Genomic DNA, 27,205 nt, shown 5'->3' with positions numbered 1-27,205 from the left:
ATTAGACAGGGAGGTGGAGTTGAATTGGGTAGTGGCTGCAAATGCAATGGTGGTATTAGCAGATAGAGCAGAAGCAGAGGATGGGATAGCCGATGCAGATGTGATAGTTGTGGGAAGCTGATGAACGGTGGTTACTCTGAATGTAGCAGGAGTAGAAGTAGTGACTTGTGTTGTCTCAACAGCAGCAATGTTTGTGGGAGTAAATGTTGTGCTAGGACTGATGGTGGGAGAAACAGATGTTACAGCAGTTGTTGCCACACTTGTAACCTGAAATGTAGAAACAGGTATTGTGCCAATAGGTTGAGATGATGGGATAGTTTCCAAGGCCGAAGGAGTGGATGAAGGAATAGAATTAAACCCTAATGTAGCTGTACCAAACATAATTGGGGTCCTAGTATTGGTAGTGACCACAGATGTTGTGGCCCTGTTCAGAGATTTGGTTACTGAGGAAGAGGGTATGGATGTAGAGGCAAAAATAGTGGAAGCAGGTGTGGAAACTGATAGGATTAAAGAATCAAATGTCATATTTTCAGATGTTTTCTCATAGGTCAAAGTGGTAGCAGCAAGTGAACTGGTAGGAATCTCATCTGTGGTAGGAATATAAGATAAAGAAGCTGTGGTCTTATATATGGGACTTGCAGAAGATTTAGTACTAGGAGATGTCATATTTGTGGAGGTGGGTGCATTTAGTTTTGTGGCAGTGGTTTCAGGCTTCTGAATGGAAAATTTGGTGAGAAATGAGGGTAGCTCTGGGGATACTGATTGCTGTGGAACTGGAAGAGGTTGACGTCTAGTAAGTGTGGGCTTACAAGAAAGAATTGGTTTATGTTTTAGAAAGTGAGTCTTATTTTTTTTAAATGGATTTGAATGGTATTCACATGAGCCAGGTTTCCGTGGAAAATTTTTCAGTTTACCAGAACTCCTGTGTGAAGGAAGGGTCAGGTGAGATTTTGGTTTGCCAGGTTTTTTTTGAAAAGGTCTCTGCTTCTGAGATTGCTGTTTTGTATATTTAATTATTTTTAGTGTATATGTTCTTGACTGAGTTTTCGAGTGGCTAGATTGTTTTATATTTTAGTCATATTTATACAATATCTCCTTTGGTTAGTTTTCTGTGGAAGACAGATCTTTGTTTGCTTGGGTCTATTCTCCAGGTTTGTATTTGTATTAAGTTTTGGCTGATCAGACATTTTCTGTGGTTTTGACTTGTTTCGAAGCTGCCCATTTTGTTTACCTGTTGAAGATAACGGACTTTTAGGTTGATTTGGTTTTTGTTGAATGTTGGTACTGAATTGAGATTTAGATATCCTTGGTAATATTGCAGCAGTTCTATGTGGATGATATTTGATGATGTTAAATCTTTCGTTAGGGGTCGATTGCCTAAGATTTGAATGTTGTTTTCCACTTTGTTGTGTTGGAGATTTTAGCCCAGGATTTAGTTGTCCACTTTTTAGAGAAATTCTTTTTTTGTTCGGTTTTTCTTTTATGTATTTATTTTTCTGCTGTCCAGATATTTTTGGTAGAGATTTCATTTTTTTTGGCTGAATTAATGAGTTTGGCTTACTTTTGGCTTGAACATTTCTTTGATTAATTGAAAAAGATTTGGATTGATGTAGTTGAGGGTGAATATGAACACCTGAATGTGTTTTAGATTTTTTGGTGAACTTCAGTGAAGATTTTCCTGGATGAGGTTTGGCAGCTCTAGAACTTGTTTTAGGAGGTAAATTCACATGAATTTGGAGATGAAAACCACCTTTTCGGACAGGGAAAATTTGATTAGGATTCATCTTTTTCGATCTCTTGAAAGCTATAGGATTTAAAAGAGTTTGGGAGACTGCAGATATCTGTTGACTGGATGGGTTTGATTGAAGTTGAATATGACCAGTTTTGACAGAAGAAGGTACATGCCGAAGTGAAGCTGGTCTTTGAGAAGATGAGGGTGGTAATTGTCTATTTTTTGGCTTATTTCTCTCTTGGGTTTCACTCAACTGCAAAAAGGAAAGGTGAAAAACATTAAGCAGATATAAGGTGGTAAGTACTACCTTCTGACCCAGGAAAGAGGGATCTCTGACCTGGGTCCTGCAGTTTAGAGGACCTTACTTTGGGGCCTTACTTTCTTTGGCTTTCGTGTGACTGTAGGGGCAAGAGGAACAAATCACTAGGAAGTTTTCTTCTCCTCTCCCCCAGCTCTTTTCAGACTTTGAAATAACCTTATCCAACAAGCTGTAAGCTCACATTCAGAAGCTGCAAAAACTTGTGTCCTGGGTTTATCTTACTGTGAGTGGTCCATGCTGCTAGTGTGCATGCCACTTCTAGGTCAGAGAAGAAACTAAGGTGACTGTTTGGGTTGGAGTATCCACACATACGTTTGCATGTCCCCTCCCAGTGATGGGGTGGGGGAGGGAGGAGGAGGAGGCAGGGGTGGAAAGAGAGGCAGGCACAGGCCAGGGGCCAGGACCTGCCTCGTTATTACTTTGCCACCTTCTGACAAAGAATTTGTGAGTCTGGAAATCCTAAATGAACATTTTTTTGTTTTTGTTTTTGTTTTGCATCTTTATACTTTTCTGTTTTTCTGCAGTTTTCTTTTTACAATACACTCATATTACTTTTTTACCATTAAAAAAATGCAAAAAGAAAAGAGTGCGTTGGTGCTGTTTGGGAGATTGAACTGTATATACATTGAACCCAAGATTTGATAACCTTTCTGCTGGATAGAAAATGTAGCATTTAGCAAGATGAACTCACACCTAACTCAGTTGGTTAAGGTTATTAGGGATGAGCTCCCTCAGCCTCTTGACTTTCTAAATATCTTTGTACCACTATCTATCCTAGTTTCTTTGTTCTGAGGATTTGGCTTTCTTAACGATCCTTTCTCTATTCCATGTTTCTCTCTCTTCCTATCTAGAGTTATATTCTCTCAACATACAGGGTTTGCTTTGAGAGTATATATTTTTTAATAACTAGGCATTGACTGAAGCTAGCAGCTCAATTGTATTAATAGATGCTCAATTAACCACTGAACTGAAATGGAAGGTAGGCCCAAAGGGCAAACTTTTTCATCATGTTTCTTGCAATATCTTGGATATCAAGATATGCATCCTCACCCAGATTGCAGTCTCGCAGTAAATTTTAACTATTCTTTTTCTTCATCTTACTTTTAGTTTATAATTTAAATCTGCCAATCCATTCTTCTCAATGACTTTCAGAAGCATCTTAATTTTTCTATATGCCACACTCTTAGCAAATATATGCTGAGATCAATATATAGAGGATTCATAATTATCTGTTGAAAGAAAAACTGAATGTTCATTATCACAGTTTTTGTTAAGACCCCATCCCTTCATATATAGGTTGCTGCCATCAGTTACTCCCCATTCCCAATGATTTTTCTAATAGTTGCCAATATATTATTTTATTTATTTATTTATTTAAATTTTATTTTGTCGATATACATTGTGGTTGATTATTGTTGCCCCTTACCAAAACCTCCCTCCCACCTCCCCCTCCTCCCTCCCTCCCAACAATGTCCTTTCTGTTTGCTTGTCGTATCAACTTCAAGGAATTGTGGTTGTTATATCTTCTTCCCCCCCACCCCGGTTTTGTGTGTGTGTGTGTGAATTATATATTAATTTTTAGCTCCCACCAATAAGTGAGAACATGTGGTATTTCTCTTTCTGTGCCTGACTTGTTTCACTTAATATAATTCTCTCAAGGTCCATCCATGTTGTTGCAAATGGCAGTATTTCATTCGTTTTTATAGCTGAGTAGTATTCCATTGTGTAGATGTAGCACATTTTCCGTATCCACTCATCTGATGATGGACATTTGGGCTGGTTCCAACTCTTGGCTATTGTAAAGAGTGCTGCAATGAACATTGGGGAACAGGAATACCTTCGACTTGATGATTTCCATTCCTCTGGGTATATTCCCAGCAGTGGGATAGCTGGGTCATATGGTAGATCTATCTGCAATTGTTTGAGGAACCTCCATACCATTTTCCATAGAGGCTGCACCATTTTGCAGTCCCACCAACAATGTACGAGAGTTCCTTTTTCTCAGCAACCTCGCCAGCATTTATCGTTCAGAGTCTTTTGGATTTTAGCCATCCTAATTGGGGTAAGATGGTATCTCAGTGTGGTTTTGATTTGCGTTTCCCGGATGCTGAGTGATGTTGAGCATTTTTTCATATGTCTGTTGGCCATTTGTATATCTTCCTTAGAGAAATGCCTACTTAGCTCTCTTGCCCACTTTTTAATTGGGTTGCTTGTTTTTTTCTTGTAAAGTTGTTTGAGTTCCTTGTATATTCTGGATATTAATCCTTTGTCAGATATATATTTTGCAAATATTTTCTCCCACTCTGTTGGTTGTCTTTTAACTCTGTTAATTGTTTCTTTTGCTGTGCAGAAGCTTTTTACTTTGATATAATCCCATTTGTTTATTTTTCCTTTGGTTGCCCATGCTTTTGGGGTCGTATTCATGAAGTCTGTGTCCAGTCCTATTTCCTGAAGTGTTTCTCCTACGTTTTCTTTAAGAAGTTTTATTGTTTCAGGGTGTATATTTAAATCCTTAATCCATTTTGAGTTGATTTTAGTATATGGTGAGAGGTATGGGTCTAGTTTCATTCTCGTGCATATGGATATCCAGTTATCCCAGCACCATTTGCTGAAGAGGCAGTCCCTTCCCCAGTGAATAGGCTTGGTGCCTTTGTCAAAGATCAGATGGCAGTAAGTGTGCGGGTTGATTTCTGGATTCTCTATTCTATTCCATTGATCAGTGTGTCTGTTTTTATGCCAGTATCATACTGTTTTGGTTATTATAGCTTTGTAGTATAGCTTAAAGTCGGGAAGTGTTATGCCTCCAGCTTTATTTTTTTGCTCAGCATTGCTTTGGCTACACGTAGTTTTTATTATTCCATATAAATGTCTGGATAGTTCTTTCCGTTTCTGAGGAAAATGTCTTTGGAATTTTGATGGGGATTGCATTGAATTTGTATATCACTTTGGATAGTATGGACATTTTCACTATGTTGATTCTTCCAATCCAAGAGCATGGGATATCTTTCCATCTTCTTGTATCCTCCCTAATTTCTCTCAGCAGTGGTTTGTAGTTCGCGTTATAGAGATTTTTCACATCCTTGGTTAACTGAATTCCTAAGTATTTTATTTTTTTGGTGGCTATTGTAAATGGGCAGGCTTTCTTGATTTCTCATTCTGCATGTTCACTATTGGAGAAAAGAAATGCTACTGATTTTAGTGTGTTGATTTTGTATCCTGCTACTGTGCTGAAATCATTTATCAATTCCAACAGTTTTTTTGTAGAGGTTTTAGGCTGTTCGATATATAGGATCATGTCATCTGCAAACAGGGACAGTTTGACTTCATCTTTTCCAATCTGGATGCCCTTTATTTCCTTCTCTTCTCTGATTGCTCTAGCTAGTACTTCCAACACTATGTTGAATAGGAGTGGTGAGAGTGGGCATCCTTGTCTAGTTCCTGTTCTTAAAGGAAAAGCTTTCAGCTTTTCCCCATTCAGGATGATATTGGCAGTGGGTTTGGCATATATGGCTTTAATTATGTTGAGATACTTTCCCTCTATACCTAACTTATAGAGGGTCTTTGTCATGAATGAGTGCTGAATTTTATCAAATGGTTTTTCAGCATCTATAGAGATGATCATAAGGTCCTTGTGTTTGACTTTATTAATATGGTGTATCACATTTATTGATTTGTGTATGTTGAACCAACCTTGCATCCCTGGGATGAATCCCACTTGATCATGGTGAATAATTTTACGTATGTGTTGCTGTATTCTGTTTGCTAGTATTTTAGTGAGGATTTTTGCATCTATATTCATCAAAGATATCGGCCTGTAGTTTTCTTTTTTGGTTATATCTTTACCTGGTTTTGGTATCAAGATGATGTTTGCTTCATAGAATGAGTTTGGGAGAATTGCGTCTGTTTCAGTCTTTTGGAATAGTTTGCAAAGAATCGGTGTCAATTCCTCTTTGAATGTTTGGAAAATTCTGCTGTGAATCCATCTGGTCCTGGGCTTTTCTTTGTTGGGAGCCTTCTGATAACAGCTTTAATCTCCTTTATTGTTATTGGTCTGTTCAAATTTTCTACGTCTTCACCGTTCAGTTTTGGGAGCTTGTGTGTGTCCAGAAATTTATCCATTTCGTCCAGATTTTCAAATTTATTGGCGTATAGTTGTTTACAGTAGTCTCAAATGATTCCTTGTATTTCAGATGAATCAGTTGTAATATCGCCTTTTTCATTTCTAATTTTTGTTATTTGAATCTTCTCTCTTCTTTTTTTGTTAGCCATGCTAATGGGTTGTTAATTTTATTTATCTTTTCAAAAAACCAACTTTTTGATTCATTGATCTTTTGTATTGTTTTTTTGGTTTCAATTTCATTCAGTTCTGCTCTGATCTTAATGATTTCTTTCTGTCTGCTAACTTTAGGTTTGGATTGTTCTTGTTTTTCTAGTTCTTTATGGTGAAGTGTTAGGTTGTTCACTTGCCATCTTTCCATTCTTCTGAGGTGAGCATTTAATGCAATAAATTTCCTCCTTAATACTGCTTTTGACGCTTCTCTCTCGCAGCTTTTAAGATTCTCTCTTTGTCTCTGAGTTTTGCCAATTTGAGTATAACATGTCTTGGAGAAGGTCTTTTTGGGTTGAATACGTTTGGGGATCATTGACCTTCCTGGATCTGAAGATCTGTGATTTTTCCTATACCTGGGAAGTTTTCTGCAACTATTTTGTTGAGTATGTTTTCAATGCAATCTCCGTTTTCCTCCCCTTCTGGAATACCCATGACTCGGATATTTGAGCGCTTAAGGTTGTCTGATATCTCTCTCAGATTTTCTTCAATGTCTTTGATTCTTTTTTCTTTCTTTTTGTCTGCTTGTGTTATTTCAAACAGCCCATCTTCAAGTTCAGAGGTTCTCTCTTCAACTTCGACAAGCCTGCTGGTTAAACTCTCTGTTGTGTTTTTTATTTCACTGAATAACTTCTTCAGTTCGGCAAATTCTGCTACATTTTTTTTCAGGACATTGATTTCCTTGTACATTTCCTCTTTCAGGTCCTGTATACTTTTCCTCATTTCATCGTGATGTCTAGCTAAGTTTTCTTGTATCTCATTCAGTTTCCTTATAATTATCACTCGAAATTCCTTGTCAGTCATTTCAAGGGCTTCTTGTTCTATAGGATCTAGTGTTTGAGATTTATTAACTTTTGGTGGTGTACTTTCTTGATTTTTTGTATTTCTGGTATCTTTTTTTTGATGTGTATTCATTGTGGCAGGGGGTTTCACAGTCCACCGATTTGAGACTATTGACTAACTAAGATGTTGCTGTGGTTGCCAATTTGGTATGGCTACCTCCGTGACTGCTCAGTTGGCCTCTAGTGCCTTGTGTGGGTGGTTGCCTCGGGTCTTGGGCCTCTCCGGGGAGCCACCTGTCTGGTCTGCTTGGACTCTGTTGGGCTGCCAGATCATGGGGTGGTACCACAGGGTGTGTGGTCTCTGCTGAGCTTCCACTTCCCGTGCAGGACTTCTCCCTGTTCCATTCACCCTGGTCTGGGCTGCTGGATCACGCAGTGGTGGCCCCACAGGGTGTGTGTTTTCTGCCAAGTCTCTGCCTCCCTAGCTGGACGTCTCCCCACTCTGTGCTCAGTGGGCTGGGCTGGGGCGTGTCTTCTGCAACCCTCATCTATCAGCTGGGCCTTCAAGACCCTGCTCAGCACCACCTCGCCCAGGAAGTCTACCAGGTTTCTGCTAGGTGCAGACGAGTGTTCGCTCTGGGTGCCTTTGTAACACTGTGTAGATCTTTCTCAGGACTTATCACCTTCCTCCTGGTATTGCGGTTATTTGTGTACTTGTCTTATCTCCCACACCAGAGCATGAGCTTCTCGGGGGAGGATCCCACAGCACATGGTTCACCTTTGAATCCCCTCAGAGTGGACTGACTCTGGTGCCCGCCCACAGTCAGCTCTCTGGCAGGTTCAAGCGAACTCGGGAATGCTCCCACCACCCTATTCCTAACCAGAAATCCGTTAGTTGTTTTTCTGAACTGGTGGCCGCAGAGATGGTATCTGCCTCCTGGTAACAGGAGGTTTACTGGGGGCCGGAGCTCAGGGTGCAGTGGAGTGACTGTTGGCCCAGCCCATACTTCCTTGCCCTCCCGACACTGGCTGGGGACGCCCCACGCCACCAGCCCTGCCAGTGAACTGCGGAGAGAGTGGGAGGGGAGGCCGGCCTGCAGGCCCCGGGAAGCCCCGTGCTGGGTCCAGCAAGTGGGAAGGCTCAGTGAGGAGCCGAGCTGGGCGAGGAGCACAGGCCTGGCTGAGCCAGGCCAGAGGTGCCACCACCTGAGAAAATAGAGGCAGCCCCGGGGCCAGTGAGTGGCCCTGTGGGGCAGGCGGAAGCCAGGCGGGCATCCGCCCCCCGAGCAGGGCCGGGCCGGGGGTCACTCATGGGGCTGTGTCGGGCCAGGCGGTTCCCTCTCTGCCTCTGCGTTGTTGCCGTCCCCGTCCTCCGCCCCGCTGCCTCGGGCTGCTCACTCGGTCCCGTGGCACGGCTCGGGTGCTCCCAGGAATCTTCTTTTATGCCGGCCTGAAACCTCGAATCCTGAATAGGGCAGCTGGCCGCTGCAGCTAAGAAACTGTTCTTTTCCTGCTCCACACTTCAAAGCTGTTGCCTGTAAACGAGGCAGCCTCTCCTGCCAAGGGCAAAGTGGCAGTCAGCCCCCACAACCGGCCACCAGCAGCGGTCCTTCCTTAAGAGACGACAAGAGGAAGGTCCACAAGTTTCTCGGCTGCCTAAGGCCCAGTGGCCGCCTTTTCCATCTCAGCTACTCAGCGCCAACTGCCGCAGCCACCGCCATCTTAGGATCCCCTGAAACAGGTTACTTCGGCTGAGGGTAAGGGCCTGGTAGACACTGAAGGTCTTCAGTTCTGCCTCTGGCCGCTGCAGCCCGGCCTCCCGCATGACGCCGGTGACCTCAGGTACCTTCCCTGCCCCATCCTCCCCTATATTATTTTAAAGATACTCTCTTTTTATTATAAAATTCCCTGCATGAGTTATAAGGATACTTTCTATATAGTAATCAATTTCAGTCTTTTCATCCTAACATTTGTGGCCCTTTTATAGTTGGACATATTTGCAGTACCTTCTTTCATTAACATTACTATCCATACATAGTAGGTTATTTATATAACAATGAAGTTCTTAAAAAAGGATATTGACAGCTTTTAAAGATAACATATATAATATTAAAAAGGGGACTGGGCTGTAAGCTACATGGGGGTCGTGCTATAATCTGTCTAGTTCCATGCTCAATTTCCAGAATCTATGTAGTAGCTCTCAACAAAAAATTATTGAATTGAGTTTAATATCTGATCTACTTAAACTTGGTTTTATCCTAATCCTTGTAATCCACTCTTTGGAATTCTTTAAAAATGATCTAATTTAGTTGCAGTATTCATAGATCTTTCCTGACCCCAACCCCCACCAGCTCCCTTCATCCCACCTACCGCAGGCCCACTGTTTATGTTTTCAGATGTTTATCATTCCCTGTGTTTCTTAAAATATATTTTGAGGGAACATTTCTTTTTTCTACAAGGCATGTGCCATTAATTTTCCGACATTCCCCTCTCCTCTTTCCCTTTCTCTCCTTTTTTATATTGTTTTTATTTTTCCCATTCTCCCCTCTCCTTGTCTCCCTCCGTTTTTGTTTCCTTACTTTGTTGCATATTTATTTGTGCTGACTATGTACCAGGTAGAGTGTTAGATGCTGGGGGATTCAAAGAGGTACAAGATGAATATGGCACATGTGATCATGGGGCTTAGTTCTGGCATTGATAATGAGAAATATTACGTTACATTCTTCCATTGGAGAGTGTAATTCATACGGCATTTTAAAGATGCTGAGCAATCCTACAGGTGAAACAAAACTCCAAACCAAAAAAATACATTTAACTTTTTGTAACTTATCATTTCTAAAGTTATTGGACTCCAGCAACTTAAAAAAATTATAGTTATGATGTAGTTCAGATATTATAGTCTTTGGAACATGCATCAGAAAAATTGGAGGAAACAATATAAACCCATGCTGAGTGTTATTTTAAATTACTAACACTTAAGTCTTTCCATATATGTTCATACCTTAGGTCTTTCCTGTTTGAAATGATGGGACTATGAAATAAATAATAACATGTTGATGATATCTTGGAGGTAAAAGAAATAATTTTCTGATTTACCAAAATAGAGTATCTGTTAATAATTTTGTTGTGAAATTAAGCTGCTTATTAACTTAAATATGATGTTAAATCTTTATGAAAATTTCTTTAAAAGATGAGATTTAACTGCATTGCTAAAATATTGAAATATATTGAAATATATTAATCTTTCATTAAATTCTAGTGAATTATCAATTAGTGCATGGGATTAATAAAAAATGCATTTCATTTGTATAGTGCTTTCTAATTTCCACTTGTTTGTATATGTAGTCTTATTTGATTGAAATAATAAATGTAGAATTACTGAAATTGAGGCAAGAAACAAATCATTGTGCAACAGAACCATGGTATTATTGATCAAAACTATTAATAAGACCATAATATGATATTTAAAGACAAGAATTATATTATAGATAAATTTGTAAATGCATAAGTGTTTGTATACTTTTATTTAGAAATATGATGTAAAGTCCTACCAGGCAGGTATCATGGAACAAACGAATCTGCCTCCATTCATACATAATCTTCCTGCTGCCATTCTTGTCCCCTATGATCTGTACTCCGTACAGGAGACAGAATGCTTTTAAAAACAAAAGTCAGGCACAAAACCTCCTGCTTTAACTTCCAGTTGATTCCTATTGACCGCAAAATCAAATCCAAACTTAAAAGGCACTACGGGGTTGGCCCCCACATCACTGTCCCTCGCAATCACTCAATTGCTGGTACTGACTTTCTGTTCCTTAAACTAACAAGCCAAGCTTGTTTTACCCTTGGTGTATCTTTGTCTAGAATTCTCTGCTCCAGTATCAGTGCTTGACTGTTTTTTTCCTCCCTCATTGTTCAGCTTAAACACACCTCTTTGGAAAGGCTTTTTGAAACACCCAATCTAAACTAACATCTTTACTCTCTACCATTTAATACCATTTCAGTTTATTTTCATCACTATCTAAAATGATCACTTTCTTTTTTTGTGTGAATTGTATTATTTTATTATTTAGGCTATTTAGATATAATTACATGAGCACATAAGTAATTGCTTTTAATGTAATCATTACTGCTAGTTCTTGAAAATATAGTATCAAGTTTATAAATCAATCATATGTAATGAAATTTCTTTTTTGGCATAACACAATAGGAGATTATTTCTCTATGTTGTCACAGGTCAACAGCCCAAAGCAGGTCAGCAGTGGTAGAAGATGGCTCTGCTCCACAGAGTGATTTGGGGACCCTGGTGTCTTCCCACTATTTTTTTCTCTTCTTTTTTCATTATTTAATTGCTATATTTATCATTGTGTAATGTAATCATTTTTTGTGGCCTCCTGCCAATTTCTCACTAGCCCAACACCTCCTTCCCATCTCTGGTGGCCTCAGTTCTGTTCTTTCCTTTTGAAAGTTCAACTAATTATGGTTGTTGCATCTTTCTTTTTATCTTTTTTTTAAGGATATGCACATTTATTTGTTCAAATAAACACATAAATGGAATAATAAATGAATAATAAAATACTCCATAGAAAGTAGGGCTTTAATTTTTCACAAAAACTGGAGATGTGAAACATTAAAATTTACATATTTCATTTTATAATCTTTACAATTATTTGATATAGCTCTCTAAAGTCTTCCAAGAACATGCAAATATCAAATTAATTTCAACAGAGGAAGATGAATAAACTTTTCAAAGGCAAATTAATTTTTAAGCATATCAACAAATCCACTTAATAAAAAGAAATCAGGAAAATAAATGAAATATATAAGTTTAGCAAGATAAATTGCATAAAAATATCAATAAAACAGAATATAAACACAAGGTTAATTCAAAAAGTTCATGGAAAAATAGAATTGAAAGATAATGAAAATCTTTCTATGACCTTTTTTGCTTTGTTTTGTTTAAAATTTTACTTAAAAAAAAAATTAAAATGTCTAAGATCATAGAAAATATGTTCTCTGACCACAACAACAGAAGGAAATTTAGAAAATTCACAAATGTGTAAAAATTAACAACACTTTCCTAAATAAGCAATGGGTAAAAAAAAAAAAAAATCACAGGGAAATTAGAGAGTATTTTTAGATAAAGATCAAAGCACAACATATCAAAATTTACAGGATGCAGGGCTCATGCAGTGCTTAGAGGAAAGTTTATACGTGTAAACACCTAAATTAAAAATAAGAAAATCTCAAATCAGCAATGTAAACTTCTACCTTAAGAAAATGGAAAAAGTAGAGCAAACTAAACCAAAAGCAAATATAAGTAGAAAATAACAAAAATTATAACAGAAACACATGAAATAGGGAATTAAAAAACAACAGAGAAAATCAACAAAACCAAAAGTTGATAGTTTAAAAAAGTTCAACAAAATTTGCCAACCTGTATTGAGACTGACCAAGAAAAAAGAGAGAAGACCCAAATTACTAAAATCAGAAATAAAGTAGGAGCATTATTACATTGTCACTAGGGCTTTTTATGGTGGTAAGATTCATTTTCTTTCTCCTCATTTGCATTTTTGCTTTATCAGTGGGTTTTGTTCTTTCTTGTGTATTCACAGTAGTGATTATTGTTTTTCAGATTCTGGATGCAGGACTTGCTTGAGTATTTCTTGTAGGGCTGGTCATGTGATAGTGAACTCCTGCAGTTTTTGTTTGTCTGGAAAATACACCATTTCCCCCTCATTTCTGAAGAACAGCAGTGCTGGGTCTAGTAATCTTCACTGGAATTTTTTTTTCTTTTGGTATTTTGAATATATATCCCATTTTCTTCTGGCCTGTACAATGTCTGTTGAGAAGTCTGCTATTCGTCTGATAGCAGCTCCCTTGTAGGTGACTTGACACTTTTCTCTTGCTTCTTTTAAGATTCTCTCTTTGTCTTTGAGATTTGCCAGTTTGGCTATAATGTGTATTGGAGACGATCTTTCAGGGTTGAGTGTGTTTGGGGATCTTTGAGCCTCCTGGATCTGAAGGTCCATGTCTCTCCCTATATCTGGGAAGTTTTCCATTATTATTTCAATGAATAGGTTTTCCACGCCTTTCCTTTTCTCCTCCCCTTCTAAAACCCATGTTCAAATGTTTGTGCATTTAAGATTGTCTGCTAGCTTTCTTAGATTTTCATCATTTTCTAAAATTCTTTTTTCCTTTGTTTTGCCCATCTGAGTTATTTCAAAAAGACTATCTTCAAGATCAGAAATTCTTTCTTCTGCTTGTTCTAGCCTGCTGCTTAAGTTCTCGGTTGTGTTTTTTATTTCGTTGAGTTAGTCTTTCAGTTCCATGAGTTCTGTGACATTGTTTTTAAATGTATTAATCTCTTTGTAAATTCCCTCTTTTATATCTTGGTTTTTTTTTCTCATATCATTATGTTGTCTGAGTCTTCTAATATCTCAGTGAGTTTTCATAAAATTGTTCCTCAGAATTCCTTCTTGGCCATTTTAAGGGTTTTCTGCTCTTTAGGGTCTGGTATTTGAGAATTACTGTGTTCTTTTGGTGGTGTCAAATTTTCTTGGGTTATTGTAGTTAGTATTTCTACATTGATGTCTGGTCATCTGTAGAGCAGTTGCTTCTTCTAGTACTCTGCAGTGGGCTTTGAGAAGAAAGACATCCTCTTCCTTGTCAAGTGTCTGGTGGGCTACCTGCATGGTAGCTGTGGTTGCTGCTGTGGTGTAGAGCTGCTCTTTTGGCATCTGTGGCTGCAGCAGTGGCTGTGATGGGCCACCTTGTTTTAACTCTCTCTTTTTTTTGTTTATTTGTTTTTGATTTTATTTATTTATTTATTTATTTTTAGCTCCCATTTATGACTGAGAACACATGGTATTTCTCTTTCTGTGTCTCACTTATTTCACTTAACATATTTTTCTCTACGTTTATCCATGATGTTGTGAATGGCAGAATTTCATCCCTTTTTATGGTAAAGTAGTATTCCATTGTGTATATATACCATAGTTTACTTATCCAGTTTTTTGATGGTGGACATGTAAGTTGGTTCCAATTCATGGCTATTGTAAATACAGCTGAGATAAACAGGGGAGTGCAGATATCCTTTTGACATGATGATTTCCATTCTTTTGGGTATACACCCAACAGTGGGTGTATTAGTCTCTTTCTGTTGCTTATAACAAAATGCCCAGAAGTGGGTGATGTGTAAGGAAAATAAAATTTATTGCTTACAGTTTCAGAAGCTGAGAAGTCCAAAGTCCAGGGAACACTTATGGTAAGGGCCTTCTTTGGTGGTGGCTTTACAGCAACACAGGGATCTCATATGGTAGAAAATGGTGGAGGAGAGAGAGCAAGAGAGACTAACTTCCTCATTCACTCTCTTTTTAAAGCCCCCAGAACATGTTCCTGACCACAATTATTAATCCATTCACTACAGCATGGTTCTACAGTCCAATCATCTCCTCAAAGCCCCACATGTTAATTACCGTAATAGAGTTTGGCACCCTCCACAGTTTCAGTGGGGATTTAAGCTTCAGTGAGGTTGGGGGAGGGGAGGTGGCATCCAATCTACAGCAGTGGGATTGGTGACAGTTATACCTAAAGTTGTTTAAGGAAACTCCATACTGTTTTTATAATGGCTGCACTAATTTACAGTCCCATCAACAGTGTAGGAGTGTTACCCTTTCTCTGCATCCTCATCTGTGTTTATTATTCTTTGTCTTTTTGATATTAGCCAGTCTAACTTGTATGAGATGATATCTAAATGCAGTTTTGATTTGCATTTCCTTGGTGCTGAGTGATGTTGAGCATTTTTTCATGTGTCTGTTGGCTATTTGTATATCTTCCTTTGAAAAATGCCTATTCAGCTCCTTTGTCCATTTTTCAATTGGGTTACTTGATTTTTACTGTTAAATTGTTTGAGTTCCTTGTATATTCTGGATATTAATGCCTTACCAGATGCATAGTTTGCAAATATTTTCTCCCATTTTGTAGGTTGTTTTTTTGCTCTGTTGACTATTTCTTTTGCTGTGAACAAGCTTTTTAGTTTGATATAATCCCATTTGTTTATTTTTTCATTTTTTGCCTGTGCTTTTGGGGTTTTATTCTTGAAGTCTTTGCCCAGTCCTACCTCCTAAAGTGTTTCCCCTATGTTTTCTTTTAGTAGTTTTATAGTTTCGTGTCTTATATATATCTTTAATTCATTTTGAGTTGATTTTGGTAAATGATAGGAAGTAAAGATCTAGTTTCATTCTTCTACATATGGAAGTCCAGTTTTCCGAGCACCATTTATTGAAGAGGCAGTCTTTTCCCAAATGTATGTTCCTGGTGCCCTTGTCAAATAAAGTTGGGTTGATTTCTGGGTTCCCTATTCTGTTCCATTAGTCTGAGTTTCTGCTTTTATGCCAGTACCATGCTGCTTTGGTTACTATAGCTTTGTAGTGTGATTTGAAGTCAGGTAGTGTAATGCCTCCAGTTTTATTTTTTTTGCTCAGGATTGTTTTGACTATTTGGGATCTTTTGTTGCTCCATATGAATGTTAGGATTGTTTTTTCTATTTCTTTGAAGAATGCCATTGGTATTTTGATGGGATTGCATTGAATCTATGGATTACTTTGGGTAGTATGGATATTTTCACAATGTTAATTCTTCCAATCCAAGAGTATGGAATGTCTTTTCATCTTTTTGTGTCCTCTTTAATTTCTTTCAATAGTGATTTGTAGGTCTTTTTGTAATGATCTTTCACCTCCTCAGTTGAATTTATTCCTAGGTGTTTCATTTTTTTGGTGACTATTGTAAATGGGCTTGCTTTCTTGATTTCTTTTTCTGCTAGTTTGTTATTGGGGTATAAAAATGCTACTGATCTTTGCATGTTGATTTTGCATTCTGTAACTTTTCTGAAATTGTTTATCATCTTTAAGAGTTTTTTGTTAGAGTCTTTAGGCTTTTCCATATATAGAATCATGCCATCTGCAAACAAGACAATTTGACTTCGTTTCTTCCAATCTGGATGCTTTTTATTTCTGTCTGTTGCCTGATTGCTCTGGTAGTACTTCTAATTACTGTGTTAAATAGGAGTGGTGAGAGTGGGTATCCTTGTCTTATTCCTGTTCTTAAGAGAAAAGCTTTCAGCTTTTCCCCAGTCAGGAAAATATTGGTGCTGGGTTTGTCATATATATTTATTTTTTTTATTGCATTGAGATACTTTCTTTCTATACCTATTTGCTGAGGGTCTTTATCATGAAGGGATATTGAATTTTGTCAAATGCTTTTTCTGGGTCTATTGAGTTAATCATATGGTTTTTGGCCTTGTTTTTGTTGTTTCTTATTTATGATTTGCCTCCACTACCAAGAAAGTACGTACTATGAGAATAGTGACTTTGTCTTCCTTGTTCTGCACTGTAGCTGTAGTTCTTTGAACCATGCCTGGCACATAGCATGATATTGATAAATGTATTTTGAATGCATGAATATATTGTTTACCTTGCATTAGTGTTACTTTAATATAATCTGAAGCTGGTTCATTAATTTTCATTGGAAAAAATCATTTAGATTTTTTATAGAGTATGGACTTGAACAGTATCATTTGACCTTAAAAACTTTATTTCCTGAAGTCTTAACTTTTCTATTTCGGGGCTGATGTTTCCTAGGGCTTAACAAATGAAGAAGCCAACAAATAAGCAAATGTCAAAAAGTCTTTAAGAATTTGAGCTTTCTTTTGTGATGGTTGATAATTTTTGTGTTTTAAAAATGTGAAAGAAGAGAAAGAAGAAGATAAATGCAGTTTATTACATCACATCATCTGGACTTTTGGTTGGGAATGATGTTGATCAATACTGTGCCCTGTAACTACCCATTCTGAGGTTCCTTTCCAGTATATCGAGCCATTGCTTAGAGCTTGTGGTAAACCTTTCCAGTATATTGAACCTTCCAGTATATGGAGCCATTCCTTAAATCTTCTGGTGAGCCTTCCTGATATACTGAGCCTTTATTTAGAGCTGGAGTAGCTTACAGATGGAAGGGACCATGGTTTTCTATGTTCCACATAATTTTCAAAAACAACCAGGCTTGGATAGGCAGTATGAGTTATGTTCTTTCTTTGTTGATTATTTATAGTATGCAAAGTTAGCTCTTTATGTATAGCCATGTGGACATCTATTCAACATCTCCTCAAACCCCTTTTCTTCATAAATCTTTCTAGAATTTAGTGAGGGTAAAGGATAGATATTTTAAAGCAACTACTATCAATTCTATCTTTATTTTCTATCCGGAGACCTTCATACTAATGGACACTAGATAATATGGAAGAGAGATAAATATTCATTAGAAGTTATATTTTTATGGCCTTTTTAGGCAGTAAAAATGCCATTCATACACACATAGTTGTTAGCAGTAGAAAAATGTAAAATATTGTGTTAAAAAATACAACACCTAAATATTAAATCTAAGAATAGGAAAGGTAAAATTAGAGATATTGTGGTTTATTTTCTTGTTCAGTTATAATCTTCCAAAATAATAATTTTTTATTTATGATTAAATATAAAGACTAATTGAGCTTGTGAGTACTTACCGAGAAGCAGGTCATATAAGCCAATAGGCTCAGGGTAAGGTAAGGCGTTCTCATTGCTTCTAGCTGTTTGAAAGTAAGCACAAAAAAAATTTAGTTGTCATAGAAGATTTGCCCCAGAATAATGATAGTTATGAAGAACAGTTTAAAAAATAATTGCTGGGAGACAGCAATCGTAGAAAAAGAAAGTGATACTCATTAAAACGTATGAAATACAAAAAAAATTTGGATTCTTTTTTAATGCCAGGAAATAAGATTAGGATACTGTATATTTTATAGTAGAGCTAATTCTACTGCATTTTTGGTAAACTGGCTGTTAGTAATTGAAAATTTCCAAAATATGATGAGTATTATCGAAAATATGTATATATTTAAATCACATTAGATTTAATAAATATCTATAATCATGTTCAAATGCAATCATATACTATAGTTAAGAATCAATTATAAATGGTTTGTGTGGATTTTCTGAGCATTGGCTGGTCTTTTAATAGAGCTGCTGTCATTAAAGAATTGGTATAATTAAAAGATTTTTCATTGAATTAAGAGTCTTAGAAGCATAGACTGATGTGATTCAAAGGACATCATAAGAAAAAAAATGAAAGAAAGAAAAAGGAGACATAGATTGATATCATTGTTTAAGGATTTAGGAAGTGATCTCACCACTCTATTTGGGATAAAGGTACCTCTAGCTGCCATAGCTGTTTCACATAAGCGTCATCATTTTTTCAGACTTTTACAAGTATTTCCATGCAAGTCTGTACTTTTTATAAATATCTTCATTTAATAATGATGAGTTACAAATGTTTTCATTATCTTTACAATTTATAGAGAAAAATGTTTAATTGCTTATCTAAAGTCACAAATCTACAAAGTGAATTAATAAGGATTTGAATCCAGGACTATCCAACTCTTAATTACATGGCTTAATTCAGATGTAGTGGTAAGTCAGAAAAAATCTTTTTCAAAACTTCCCACAATTCAAAGAAGAAAGTCTATTGTAGAACATTTTTCTCATATGCTTTTGTTTTCATTCATTGCTCCTAAGACCTTATGTAGGGCAAGGTTTTTCCTCCCTTGGAGATAAGAGATTTTGCTGGTCTTTTCCTCCTTCCTATTTGGAGTTATTCTTAATTAAAATGTAGGTAAACTAGGTATAATTTTTATATTCTAAAACATAGCCTACAGCTCCACATACAGTGAATTATATTAGGACTAATGATTATTCTGTAAATGTAAATTATGTTAAAATTACTTGCTAGTAGAAGATACAAAGAGAAATCAAGACATGATAAATTAGGTAGGATGTAGATTTTACTATTAAATACCTACTTTGAAGATTAGAAAAATAAAATACCATCAGTAACCACATTTTATCAAAAGAGCATTTAGAAATACTGTTCTAATCAGTGAATTTTTACATTAATCACTAGAAATGCAGTGTTTAAAAAGGTATCTTTAAGTCTTTCCCTAAAAGTCTTAATTTGTGAATCCCCAAGTACCTACCCTTGAAGGAATTCTTCCTCAAGATCCGGTCAAACTCCCTGTCAACTGAATTCTTGTCGGTTACTGTGTCTAGGCATTTTGGTAGCTGAGCAACTTAAAATCTAATGTGGCAAATAAGAAGGATCAGTGAGAGAACGTTTCTTATAGCTTTCCTACGGGACTTTTTTAGAGATAGGAAATACTGTGATTGCACAGAGGTCATGCCTGGATTGAGGATTTTATACCAAGAATGATTAGTTGTTTGTTCAGTTGACAGTTGTTCTTTGTACCTTAATTTCTTCCTGCACAACAGTAAGTTGTGTCTTAATATGTATACTTTTCTGTGCCTAAGTTATGTGTTCTGAATAGAATTATCTGCATGAACTATTTATGGGTCACAGAAGAATCTATTACTGATCAATAAAAGAACATCTAAAAAGCTATTTTTTAAAATAGCTAAGGATAAAAACTAAATTAAATATTATGAGATAAATTTAGGGCTCTAAAAGAATTAATAGAGAAAATATTTGCAGCTAAGTGTCAGTGAAACATAAAAAGTCAGTATTTGTGGGACATAAGGGAAATCTAATCACTAGCTTTCAAATATTTATAAGGAAAGGTGAAAGATTGAAAACAAATGAGCTAAACTTTTTTAACCTCCCTTAGAACTTGGTTAAAACAACAAAACACATTTACAGAAAAAATAGGGAATAAAATAAAAAAGTAAGAGAAGAAATAAATGAAATAGAGAGAAAGCAACAACAACAAAAACAATAGAAAAATATTTTGCAATACCAAAAACTTGCTCTCTAAAAATATCAATAAGATATTAACTCTGGAAAGAATGATTAGGAATAAAAGATGCTAAAAATAAATAATAATGAATAAAAAGGAGAAATAACAGTAATTAATATATGAGAATATTATGAACAATGATATCTTAATAGTTTTGAAAGCCTACACAAAATGAATACATTCCTGAAAAATTATAAAACTCTTAAATTGTCATTAAAAGAAATAGAAAATTTAATAATAGTAACCTCCAGAGAATACAGGAACTTCTTTAGTTCAAATCTCCAAACCCCGACCAGATAATCTTATAGGTGAATTTTACCAAATTTATAAGGAACATACTTCTATTTTATACTGGTTTCAGAAAAGGTAGGAAAGCTGCCCTAATCCTTTTGTAAGTTTTTTGTAACCTTGTTTCCAGAATCAGAAAAGGACATTCCAAGAAAATAAAATTACAAACCCATTTATTTATGAACACACATTTGAAAGTTTTAAATAAAGCATTAGCTAATTGAATAATATATCTAATCCGTTATAAATAATTATCATGATCAAATAGTGTTTATCAAAGAAATTCAAAAGATATTTACTCTCAGAGAAATTTGTTAATATAATTTACCACATTAATACAATAAAGGGAAAATAGCCATGAATAAATCAGTTGATACAAAAAAGTAACTTGATAAGGTTCAACACATATTTATATAAAAAGCTTTTAGTACACTAGGAATAGAAAATAATTTAACCTGATAATGTTTATATACTGTAACAACAGTAAAGTTCATACTTAACTGAAGCGGGGATGACTGCTATACACTGCTGTGTAATATACCAGAAGACCTATCCAATGCTATGAGAAAAGTGTGGAAGAGTTGTAAGGATTAGAAGAAAAGAGATAAAACCTTTATTACTAGCAAATACAAAATCGTTTATATAAAAGGATCAGCAAAATTCACAAACTATTAGGACAAATAAAATAATTCAGTAGGGTTTCTGGAAGAAAAAGCAACTCACTGGACAAATAAAAATTTTTCCACATCAGCAACAGCAAACCAAAAAAGATATGACAAAACCAGACAAAATATTCCGTAAAAAATACAAACAATAAACAAAACAAAAAACAACTATAAATAATCTTGGAATTAATTAAACAAGGAATCCATAATACTATCACAGGAAAGACATTTAGAATCTCCACTAAAGGACTAAAGGACAATCCAGGTGAATGAAGAGGTAGTTCATACTAAAGGATGAAATGAGCTAACATTATATAGGTGTCATTCCTTCTTAAGTAATTTACACATTCAATACAAAGAAATGAAAATTCCCTGCAGTTCTTGAGCAACTTGACAAATTTATTTTAAAATACGTATTAAAAAAGATAATGGTAGCTAAAGTCAACTCTGAGAAAGATGGATGATTACCTATCAAATACTTCGACCTGCAACAAAGTCACTGTAAGAATATAAGAGTATGGCACTGACATAAGAGCCAAGAGACCAGTGGAACAGAAGGGAGAGATCTATAATAACAGTGACATCAAAATCAATACCCTAAAGGTGGTACTATTTAGGATATGATATTGGAGAACTAACTCAGAAGGAAAAAAATAAAGTTGAATTTCTCTTTATATTTCAGATAGATTAAAAAATAAAAATTGAAAGGTGAACGGTAAAAGGAATGAATAAATGGGTTGACATTTTTCTCCTTTGAACATTTGCTTGTCTTAGTCCTCTGATTTATGATTTTGGCATAAATTTATTTATTTATTTTTGCTTTGCTATTCTATTAGGTAAACTAAATTATTACAGAATTTGCAACCTGGGGATAGGGAAGGACTTCATAAATGCACTAAATGCAAAAAAAAAAAAAAAAAAAAAAAAACCCAAAAAACAAAAAACCGAAAACCAAAAAAACCCCCCAAAAAACCATTAGGGAAAGGCATTGATAGATTTAAGGACACCAAAATTATGGAATTGTAAAGATGCCATAAATCAGTAGTTCTAAAACATTTGGCATCAGGACAGGTTATACGCTTAACATTTATTGATGACCCCAAAGTGCTTTTGGTTATGCAGATATTTCTTGATAATATTTACTCTGTTAGATATTAAAACTGAGACATAAGTATTCATTATTAATTCATTAAAAATAAACTCGTTACATGTTAATGTAAATAACACAACTTATCAAAATTATATCTTTCAAAACCAATGGGAAGGGTAACATTGTTTTACATTTCTTTGCATGTCTTTTAATGGGAGACAGCTGGATTCTAATATTTACTTCTACATTCTATTGGTCGTGCTATGTTGTTTGGTTTAAGCACATGGAAATACAGCCTCACACAGATGTACAGTTGTAAAAAACAGAAGTCTTTTAATTGCTGTTTCAGATGATTGTAGATTTTCTTCTTTGATATTACTCCAAAATGCAACAAGTGGTAGTCTTTTAAAAATTTGTTGCAAAGTGGAATCTGAAACCATATTAACAACTTTTCATACTTTGTTACATTGAAATCTTTTGGTTATCCTTGCACTGAGAATGCATCATTTGCCCATGCAAGATTTTGTAACATCATGCACTGATCATTTGAAAACTGTTGGTTCCACTGACTTATGCAGATTTTCCAAATATTTTCACATCAAAAAAAAAAAAAAATCTCATTGTTTAGGATCACTATCTATCTCATCAGAAAAATCTTCAAGTACTGGGAAGTGGTCAAGTTCACGATGGCAGAAAGATTTTTCAAAATTCTGATTTTCACTTGAAAGTTTATATTTTACTATTGGCAATAAATTCTGTCAGTTATTTTCTTTGAAACGACAGACTCACTTTATTAATTTATGAGAAAATGCATAATTTCCAAGTCTAAAAAACCCACAGTTTGTAAGATTGTATATCAAGTAAAAATGCCGTTCACGAAAAAATCAGCTAGTTAAGCTCCTAACACAAAGCACATATGCTTTCTAAACTTCAGATGAACGTGGTACTTCAGTCTGCTGCAGAAGTGCTTTGTTCATGCTTCCCACTTCATCATACAGGATATAACACATGAGCACAGTGTTGAGATTTAATAAAATTAATAATATTTACTTCTCCAGCAAGGACTTTCTGTGAGTGAAATCTGTCTTTATTTCCTGTGAGTATGTGGTAGCGTACATCATAGTGCAACTGCCCTGATTTGTGCTAAGGCATCGGCAGTTTTACCCACCATTGCTTTTGCACCATCAGTACAAAAGTCAACACAGAAAAAGGCAAATAACATCTTTGTATGATGATGATCTCGCAGATTCCCTGAAAATATCTCGAGGACCCCAGTTGTCTGCAGAGCACACTTTCAGAACTGCTGCCATAGGTAAATGAACAGATGGATGAGACCGGAAGAAGTTATTTGCCTGTTTTAAAACAAGCAAGGAACTAATAGGTAACTCCTGCAGTCAACAGGAAACCAATGACTAGTATACCAATGGAGAAATGGACAAAGGGGATCAAAGGGTAGCTCAGAGAAGGAGAAACCCACACAACTAACGAGTACAATGAAATCATTCATAATCAGAGAAGAGCTAATTAAATCAAAATGAAATACTATACCTTCATTAGATTAACAAAATTTAGAAAATCAGATGATGCTCATTCTTTGCAGTGATGTGGGAAATAGGAGCATTTGTGGACTCTGGTGGGAATGTGGATGGATCCAGCCAGTTTGAAAAATAATCTGGAGAATATAAATGTTCCAGGCACTGTTTTATGACATTACCTCATTCAATTTATCACAACCACTCTGCGAAATAGACATTGCTATCTCCACTTTAAAGCTGGGAAAACTGAGGCACGGGAAGTTGTTTTCCACTGCTCCTACATTTGATAATGGTGGGTTTGGGATATGAAGCCAGGCAGTCTGTCTCTAGAGTCAGTGCTCTCAACTGCAGCACTAAATTTGATAAATTTAAAAAGAGTCTTCCAAGGTTCTGAGTTAAAATTAATCTCTCCATTTCATGTACTCCCATAATGCTCTGTTTTTACCCTTATTGTTGCAATTTTAACCACTTGTTTATTATGGTAATTAAAGCATGTACATGTCTCTCCCACTATGCTGAGGTGGTATTGCTGTCTTTATGAATCTTTGAATTATCCACAGTATAAACTTGCTTCATAGATTCCTTTTATTTTTTATCTTGCAAAAGACTGAAAATTTTACAAAATTATAAAAGTGTAACATCTTTGCACTCTGATTAAAACAAACTTTGCCTATATTGTATTAAAAAATTTACAGAAGTACTTGAAATATATATTTTTATAACTTGCTAATTGAATCATATTTATTGTTATCTTATACAACAATACTTTTCTCCTTCAGTGTCAGTCTGCCCTCTATCTCATTTGTTACCCTTGGTAATATTTGGCTACTCATTCTTAATACCAGAGTTCTCAAATCCTGCTCTATTGTTAAGTGTGCCTGGACACTGCAAACCTTTTTGGTTGGTGTCTCTCTTTTCTTTTCCCTCTGAATCTCTGCATTGTTTAGAGAGTACTGAACAAGTTAGTCCTATACAATAACTATTATATAATTACATATATAATTTATAATATTATGTAGTTATCACATATCATTATTTTTATGTGTGTGTAATATAAATATGGATGTATAAATATAAATATATAAATGTGAATATAAGTAAGTTATATATTCAAATTTATATCACACACACACAAACACACACATTGTTTTTACTTATTTATTTATTGAAACATAATTGATTATATATATTTTTGGGGTACAGTGTTGACTGTCAGTATTTCAAACACACACATTCTATCACTTGTCCTAAACTTAAACAGAGTTTATATATGTTACTTTATATATCACTGTTTTAAAAGGTGGTTTCCAGAGTCGTGGACATAGAAGCTTTACTTTGGAAGCTATTGTATTGTGAATCTGAAAAGTCTATAAGTATTTGTGCTAACTTTTGTGGCCAGCAGGTGCTCATAAATCTGTGTAACATTGACAAGGGGATATTATTTAATTAGCTCTAATGCACATGCAATAAAAATAAGATCTTATAATTGAATTGCCTATTGTGACAAAGAGCAAGATGTTTCTGTGTTTCTTTTTAAATGAATGCTTGTCTGGGGATTAACAGTCCACAAAGTTGGTGTTGTCACTGTCTCAATATTTGGAAGGGTTTGGGTCATAGGAAAGTTAGAACAATGACTTGCACTTTGCTGGACAAAAGTTACATATGGGCTTTTCAGTCTTTTCCACTTCAGTTCTTCCAGATGTAGTCAAATTTTTAAGAACATGTTATAGTTATTTGGAGAAAATGTGCATTTCCTTATTTTAGCTACAACATTTTCTCTCTCTATATATATATTAGCACGCTTATTTATATTCTTTAAATTCTATATTTCCTTACTTATACTTTGCCTATCTGATTTGCTGATTTCCAAAACATGTGCATTAAAGTCTCCTATTGTGCTTGTGGGTATGACAATTTTTCTTGGTATTCTAAGAGTGTTTGTTTCATAGATTTAAAGACTATGTGTTTAGATAAATAATATTTTATAACCTTAATGGATGATAATTTTATCAATATAAAATATTAATTTTTATACAATTTAATTTGAGTTCTTATATTGTTAGAAATTAATATTGTCTCATGTGCTTTCTTTTAATTAGTGTTCTCCTGACTTACCTTTTTTCATTCATTTTTTCAAACTTTATATGCCTTCTTGTTTTAGGCATGTCACGAATAAAATATGGCTAGATTTTTATGAGCAGGGGAATTGATATGAACAAAGGTATGGAGATATAAAAGTGAATATACTACTGGGAGGAATATTAGTCCAGTAGGGCTAAACATGTGGTGGTTGAAAGAAATGGGTTATAGTTTAGGTTGGAACTAGGTTGTAGTCAATTGAATTATGTCCCCCCCAAACTCACTGAAGCTTGAATTGTGTCCTCCAAGTTTTATGTGTTAGAAACTTGGCCCCTACTGTGATTGTTAAGAGGGTGGGAAATCCTGTTATGGTAATTGAAAGGTGGAGCCTTGAAGAGGTATGGAGTTTGGATGCATTGTCCTCCCAAAACTCATATGGAAATCTGATCCCCAGTGTGGCAGTGTTGGCAGCTGTTTGAGTCATGGGAGCAGGTCCCTCATGAATGGATTAATGCTCTCCCTAGAGTGTGGGGGTAGAGAATGAGTTCTCACTCTCTTAGCTCTCATGAGAACTGGTTGTTTAAAAGACCCTGGCACCTCCCCTCTGTCTCTTGCTTCCTCTTGCCAGGTGATCTGCTTGTATCCACCAGCTGCCTGCCACTTTCCGCCCTGAGTAGAAGTAGCCTGAGGACCACACCAGATGCAGCTGTCCCAGAATTGTAAGCAAATAAGCCTCTGTTCTTTATAAATGACACAGTTTCAGGTATTCTGTCACAGCAACAGAAAATGTACTAATACAAGAGGTGATTAGATTGTAGGACCATGCTGCAGTGAATGGATTAAAAATGGTGGTCAGGGGCATGATTCTGATGGCTTTATTTATTTATTCCTTTATTTATTATTTTTTAAAGAAAATGTAATTTTGTTAATATTATTTTTTACATTCTAGGATGTTGTTGCAGAGCAGTTGGGAGGGTGGGGGAGAGGGGAAAGGGGAAGGAAATGGGATGGAAGAAGGAGGAAAGAGGAGGGGTGGGATTGAGGCCTGTGGCTCCCCCTTATTCACACAAGGGAGACAGTGGGGCTTCCAGTGGTGGCTTGGTCATTGACATGCTGGGTACAGATGTCAGAAGGCTGTGGCAAAAGACCTCGACCCCACCATCCCTGCTCAGGAACCCAGGGCCCTTCTTCCTGCAGCTTGGTGGTTGTCATTGGGCTAGTTGCAAGTGTTGGGGGTATGTGGCCAAAGCCCATGGCCCCCCCACCACCTCACCTCAGAAGAGCCAAGGGTGCTTCCTGCTTGGTGGTCACTGCTGGGCTGGCTGTGGGTGTTGGGGGGATGTGGTCAAGGCCCTTGTCCCCTCACCAACCCAGCTGAGACAGCCCAGGGCACTTCCTATGGTGGCTTGGGGGTAACCGCTGGGCTGGCTGCATGTTTTGGGGGGGCATGGCCAAGGCCCTCATCCTCCACCCTCGGGATTGGTTGCAGGTTTCTGGGGACATCGCTGAGGCCCCTGGCTCTCCCTGCTTTCTGGCTTGGTAGCCCAGGG

Source organism: Cynocephalus volans, chromosome 9 (assembly GCF_027409185.1).
Source record: "Cynocephalus volans isolate mCynVol1 chromosome 9, mCynVol1.pri, whole genome shotgun sequence".
Lineage (NCBI taxonomy): Eukaryota > Metazoa > Chordata > Mammalia > Dermoptera > Cynocephalidae > Cynocephalus > Cynocephalus volans.
Note: the sequence above shows the minus strand (reverse complement) of the source record.